Genomic DNA, 7,220 nt, shown 5'->3' with positions numbered 1-7,220 from the left:
TTGCTTAGCAACTATAGTGGGCCCCCCAAATTCTAGTGAATAAACTTAAAATGACTTTGGAGTTTCCAGAAGTGCTAATGATTCAGAGGAGCCTCAATTGTGCTTATCTTAAAAATTGCCATCAAGGGGAAAACTTTTCACTGTGTCCCTTCTGGTACCTTCTGCTCTACCATCCCCAACCATCCCTGCTTTCTCTTTTCTACCTCCTTCCACAATGACCAATGGAATGAAAAAAAAAAATTGTCATTGAGGCCTTTTCTATTATCATAACATATTTACTTGAAAATGAATTCCTTCCTACAATGTTTTTCTCCTTTCAAAACCACTACTCAAATCAGTTTTCTCTTGATAACATCAGTTTCTTTTAATGAAGGAATATAAGGAAGAAAAACACTCATCCCTGCCCTTTCTCTACCACCTTGTCTCTTCCTCCACACAACTGACATGAGCTCTTCAGAGGTTCATGTTTCTGCTTTTCTGCATCCTGTGTCCCTGGTTTACTGACCTCCAGCATGACTTATACTTTCCTTAGAGACTTCCTTTGGATTCCATTTTTTTGAAGGTCATCATTCATATTCATGACACTTTCAACAATCTTGCCTTGCAACCACTTGCTCCCTTCAGTGGGGTGAACTCACATTTGGACCCACCTTATTTCTTGAAACTTTGTTACTGCTATTCCCTTGAATGCCGACATTCTCTCTCACGGCTATCTCCAATTCAGTTGACGCTCCTTTGTTCTCAGTTCATTGGCCACCAGCCTTGCTTTCCCCTCTTTTTTCTCCTTGGCCCCATCCTGGCTTTCCAGGCATCCCTATCCATCCTGTGCTCATGGGAAGGCATTTTAAAGATGCTTGTGTTAGTCCCAGATATCACTTCCCATCTTGTACTTTACTATAAATTCACCCACACTGGCCCACATTCTGCAGCTTGGGTTCAACCCACCATCTACATCTGTTTTCTCTGATTCTACTCTCACGTTGCCCAGGGGTGCTGAAAGAATATCATAATTCCCATTTTTGTTTCCACTACTAAATTTTGTCTCCTAACGTCACCTGGCCCTTAGGGATTCCTGGTTGTCACTTTCTTCCCCAACCCATCCCCACTATTTCTCTCACTTATTATCCCATAGTGTCTTTCATTTTCCCCATTTTTATGCCTGGTACAAGTAGACAAAACATTCAATGAGTGAAAGTAAACCTAAACCATTCCAAACGTCTCTGCTCTCTCATACTTTACAAAGAGTTTTAGGATAACTAATCATTAAGACTTGTTTCATTGAAAACAGGCTCATCAGTCCACTGATCCAAGACAAACTTCTGGGTGTTTCCCTTGGTACCTCCTCTCTTGCCATATATTTATTCAGTTATAGGGGCAGCAATTCTTCCATCTTATTCTCCAAAATATAGCTACATCTCTCCATTCCCACTGTTTTCACTCTGTCTCAGGATACTATCCCTTCTCACAATAAATACTCTAACAGACTTTTTCCCTTCCTTGTATTCTCTACACAGCTATCGGAATGATGTCCAAACACAAAAGTAATTGCAGTCACTTCTCTACTTAAAACTACTTAAAATTGACCTCAGGGTCAATTTCAAACACCCTGAATTCATTCAAGATATTTCTGTGGTGTAGCTTTTGATGAACTCTGACCTCATCAGTCCTATTAATCCACCTACAGTTCCAGTAACTCTCCAGCCTCCAGACTAGTACACATTGTCCTCTCTGTAATGGCACATACTTTGTGCTTACCACTCCTCTAACCCATATCTGTTTCCTGGATAATTCCTTTGGCCCATCAGGGCAATTCCTCCTGGAAGTGTTTCTATGGTCATGGAAGATTATGTTGGGCCCCTTTCCACACAATCTGTTTCCACAACCTGGTGTGCTTACTCCACACAGAACACTTCTTTCACTAAATTGAAATTATATTTTCACTTGTCTCATATCCTTCAGCTGGTGTTGTGTGGCAAGATATTAAACTGACAAGTTCTGTGGAGGTGTTAAGAGATGATACATATCAGATACCAATGTGAGCTGTGAAGCAGACCACCAGAAGTTCTAAGTTTTGGGGAGTCAAAAGTTATACACAGATTTTTGGCTATGCATGGGGTCAAGGTCCCTAACCCCTGCATTGTTCAAAGGTCAACTGCATACACTTTTAACATTATTTTTTTCTTTCTAAGACTTTAAGAGTAGTTTTAGGTCTACAACAAAATTGAGAGAGAGGTGTGGAGATTTCCCATGTATCCTCTGCCACCATACATGTGCAGCCTCCCAATTTGCAATATCACCTACCACATCTTCCAAAGGGTGACCTACATGGGCACATCATAGTCACCCAAAGTCCATAGTTTACATTACTGTTCACTTTTGGTGAACTATGCACTGTCTACAAAAAGCTTACTTTAAGTATAAAGACACAAGCATATTAAAAGGAGAAGACTGTAAGTAGGTATACCCTTATAACAGTAATAAAAAATAAGCCTGAAGGTCTATACTAATATTAGTGTAAATAGATTTCAATGCCAAAAAAATTATCAGGGACAAGGAAGCTAACTTCATAATGATAAAAGGGGCAGTTTATCAAGCAAACTAAAACTCCCAAATGTTTATGCACCATATAACAGAGTTTTAAAAGTAAGTGATGCAAAAATAATAGAATGCAAGAAGAAACAGAGAAATCCAGTTAAAACCAGAAGTCTCATCAATGTAGAAGATTTGAGTGACACTATCAAACAAGTCCCTGTCTTCAGTCTGTCCCCAGAGGCAGGCCCTGAGATACAGATTCACTCACAAGTGACTGCATAGAGAAATGTTCTTAGGGAGCCTGGAAAAGGAGTGAGTAAAGTAGGACAGGGAAAGAGTGGAAGCCAGGCAAGGGGTGTGGTCTCAGGCATAAGTCAGCCAGATGCTGCAGAGCAACTGGCATGTCAAGTTACATCTCGGTGTTGCACAATTCGGGGAAAGGCTTTCATACTTTTATACCTGACCATCACTGGGAAAGGCTAAAGAGGGAAGGGAGGAAGGCATAGATAACCCCAAACTCTGCCAGCGATTTGCTCAGGTGGGCACTGAACCTCCAGCAACTGAAAGGTATCTTCCAAAACTGGGCCACAAATGCTGTTGCTTGACCCACACCCAAGTGGGAAGAAGAGTGCACAGAAATGATAGGAAGGGATTTCATGGGACCTGGGGGAGCACTGACATATCTGCATCACTTCCTAATCTAGACCCTTAATTCTGATTTCCCTCTTAAACTCCAGATCTGTACTTCCAATTGTTGGAACGCACCTGTAACTTAGGCTCAAAATGTTCTATAAGAAACTTTATCTTTTCATAACACTTTCCCTTTCCCTCAGGTTTGTTCCTTCTGTTCATGTTATTACCATTTTCCCAGTTATCCACATATTAATTTCACTTTCTTAAAAGCTTTCTTTCTATTGTGCTTTATAATCCCACCTCTCTAATAGCTCATAACCTGTCACATTCATTCATTTCTACTACTGAGAACAATGCTTTAGTATCTCTCCTTTGAATTATATTAATAGTTTTTAATATCTGATTTTTTGTGTGTGTCTAGTTTTTCTACTTTGTAGTAAGTTTTAAATAATTCTGTTAGATTGACTTCCTCATAGCACAGCCTAGACATGTCATTTTCCTCCCTAATGGTGTTTGATGGCTTCCCATTACATTCTAAGGAACTGGGAAACTGCTCACAAAACTCTATACATCCTGACTTTGGAGCCTTTGTTTATCCCTACAATTGTCTGGACTCTATTGAATCATCTCTCTCTTCCAACCTTTGAATGCCCAAATATGATCTATGCTTCAAAATACTGCCCAAAAGCCACCTCATCCACAGTGTCTTTAGTTCTTCTCCTTTTGACCTTTCTATCTTTCCAACACTTTTCATGTTCTACCTTACATAATGGCCCATCATTATTTCATACCTATATATATATGTATGTACATCTATCTATATATATATATACACACATATACATATGTATATAAACATACATATATACACATGCACACTTGTTTGTGATTTTTTTTCTCTTTAGGCCTATTGTCCCTTATCCTCTCCATCATTTACACACTATGCTTTGCATATATCAATTCATTCTTTCATTCAGAAAATTAGTTTTGAAAATTAATGAATCTTCTTCAAGCTTATAGTTCAGTGGGAGAAGCAGCCATCATTGAAATAAATATTTATTTTAAGGCATAAGGTTAAAAAAACAGAATGTTTTCTCAGGGTTCTAAACTCCAAGCCACAGTAACTGAACCTGGTTGATTTAAGCAGAAGTATAATTTATTGAAAAGACATGTGGTAGTTAATAGATTTGGCTGAAAGTTTGGATAACCAACCTCAGAAAGTGGATGTAAATAAGGGTGGATGCACAGCAAAGCTATGTCCCAAATTAAGCTACACAACTAGTCAAGTGAGGGCATGACTTCCAATTCCTCCAGTCACTGGAATGACTTGTAACTCCTTACACTGCCATAAACTGGGTCAAGGATTCAACTATCGGCATCAATGCTATTGGTGTCTCTGTGATCCCTTAAAACTGGATGGTAGCACACTCACTGTCACTTGGGAATAAATCCTCTTCTATCCATGCTTCTTTGAGTCATTAGCTTCTCATTTGTACTTGGAAGCAGGTGCATCTAAATTGCTAAGCCTTGCCCATTCGCCTGCATTCTAGCTGAAAGGAAAGCTGGGAACTTAGCAACTTGTAGCCCTCCAGAATGGGAGGTGGGCTTTATATCTCATTATAACTCATACTTTGGAAAATTGACCAAATAAGGGATTGGTCCATCTGCAGCACAGCCAAAACGACCTTAACAGATGTTTTCCTTAAATCTGGAGTGTCTGTAAATGAATAACGGAGAGTCTTCACCTACTGTGGGAAGCCAGGGAAAGCTCTGATGAGTAAGTGACTTAATCATACACCAAAGGATGAATAAAAGCTAGCTAGCCTGACTGGAGGCTGGGGAAGGAAGGGAGTTTTATAAACCAAAAGAAGAACATGTATGAAGACCTGTATTTAAGAAGGAACCTCGTATTTAGAAATGGAGTGAAATCCATGTACTTTGAGATGAAGCCAAGATGTTAGGTGAAATGTGGTTCTCTAGGCCCTTCTAGGTCATGTGGAAGTCTGCGAACTTTATCCTAGGAACTCTGTAAGGGCGGTGCAAGGTTAGAGGTCAGTGAACTTAAGAAGCACAAGCTTTAAAGAGATTACTCGGGACTCTGTGTGAAAAACAAATTGGCACTCAAAGGTTGGAATCATCCAGTAGTGAATGGGAAAGCAGCGTGCTGGTTGGGTGGGGGAGGTAAAATGAGAGGCTTTGGAGGCGAGAGACTTGCTTCTCTTGAACAAATCATTTAACCTTCCTGAGGCTCATCCCTCACTCATAAAATGAGCTTGTTTTCCTGTATTTATCCAGCTCTTAGTTCTTATGAAGTGAAATGAAACAGAAAATGTAATTTTTAATTTTGAAATGCTCTCGAACATGATGTTGTAGTAAATGTTTAGTGGGTGCTCAATTATTTTGCTAAGTATGGTGGAGGGCATACACAAGTTTATGAAATTTACGGGGAAATATTCTAGTTCCACATTTCACAGACTATCATTTTTTCTAGTGGGTCTCTGGTCTGTATAATTTTAACTACACCTTTGTAGGGAGGCAGCATCATCCTGCAGATTGACTGATACATGTAGAGTATTTATTGCTGTACCTCACACATAGTAAGCATGAATGCTAAACACCATAAGTAATAATGCACAGATCATGAAATTATTCCCAAAGTATATATGATGTTGGTCCTTCATTTTGGTAATTGTTTAACTTTATCCAATAGAGAATGCCTTTGTAATCCCTAAAATTGCACTACATACTACTTATACCCATGACAAACATCAATAATTAATTACAGCACTCCTTCCCTTTGAGAAGTTGGTACTTGGGAAAATAAGGAATTATTTTATTGTTGTTCTAGGTGTTCACAAAGGGGGTATTAATTTGCTAATAACTGTTCTTCTTGCAGGAAGATGAGATATTCTAGAAGTCTGGGAAGCAGAAGATCTTTCTTCTTTAACAATAGCAACAAAAAATCCTAGAACTTTTCATCTAATAGAGACTAGTTAATCTGTGTTGATGAGTTCATCTATTGCATTCTCAGAATCTCTTGGAAGATTCAAGCTATATGTCAATGAGAAATAAGGTTAAACATGTCCAAGACTGATATGCTATGGACTGGCCTCCAAGAAAAGGAGCTGGCCTTCTATAAACCCTGTAGGTGCCAACGAGGGCCCAGTACTTAGGATGAACAATACTAGTCAAATGCAAGACTTGGGCTCCCACCCTTGATGAAGGACCGATGCTTCCCCAAACATAAACCCTGTTTTTGCAGCTCCTACTGCTAGCTCAGTGTATCATATGACTGAAATGACAAGGCCTGAGCCCTGATGCCCAGGGCAGAGACTTTTCCACCACCCATACTAAATGGGAAGCATACAGCTGGAGCCACGTTGCTGCCACATCATAGCAGGTAATGATGCCAGGGGAAAAGCCAGTGCTTCTTGAATCATGCAGCTTAAAATTTCACAGCTCAGGTTTTAGGGCCAGCTGAATCTTCCATCTGGCCCTGCTACAAATGAACAACTGGGAGCCCACATATCTGCTGCTTTTCTATCTCCAGTAGATTTTCCTGAATGCTCTTCTAGTTTACCTGTATGGGTGTGTGTGTGTGTATGTGTGAACATTTGCTCTAATATTATAGAGTGTTAATTATACCTCCATGTAAATTAATCTGGCTTCTTTCCTTTTTTAATTTGAGATCAGACATTGAAGGTTTAAGAGCTTTGAAAAGAAGGAGCAGAGATGATTTCATAAAAATAGGGTTTTGTTTGAAGTAATGTAGGGTAATTGTAGAAATCAGTGTTCCTGCCTTTAAATGCTGCTTCTGTATCCAGCCTAGTATCCACCTTATAAAACCTGCTGATCAACTTAGTTCAATATTTTTCCCGTGGCTTCACCACTCACCAATTATTCAGAACTTCTTTTGTTTGCTTTTCTAAGTTCTCATCCCAGCAGCTGCCACCAGAATCTCAAGTATGGCAAGTGCCATCCTCCAAATGTAGGATCTATATGGCATGACTTAGTTCTCATAATCTATCCAGTGGTGTGATGGTGATAGTTTAGCA

The sequence above is a fragment of the Manis javanica genome, chromosome 2, assembly GCF_040802235.1.
Source record: "Manis javanica isolate MJ-LG chromosome 2, MJ_LKY, whole genome shotgun sequence".
Taxonomy (NCBI): domain Eukaryota; kingdom Metazoa; phylum Chordata; class Mammalia; order Pholidota; family Manidae; genus Manis; species Manis javanica.
The sequence above is the reverse complement of the archived record's forward strand: the minus strand, read 5'-3'. Positions refer to the sequence as shown.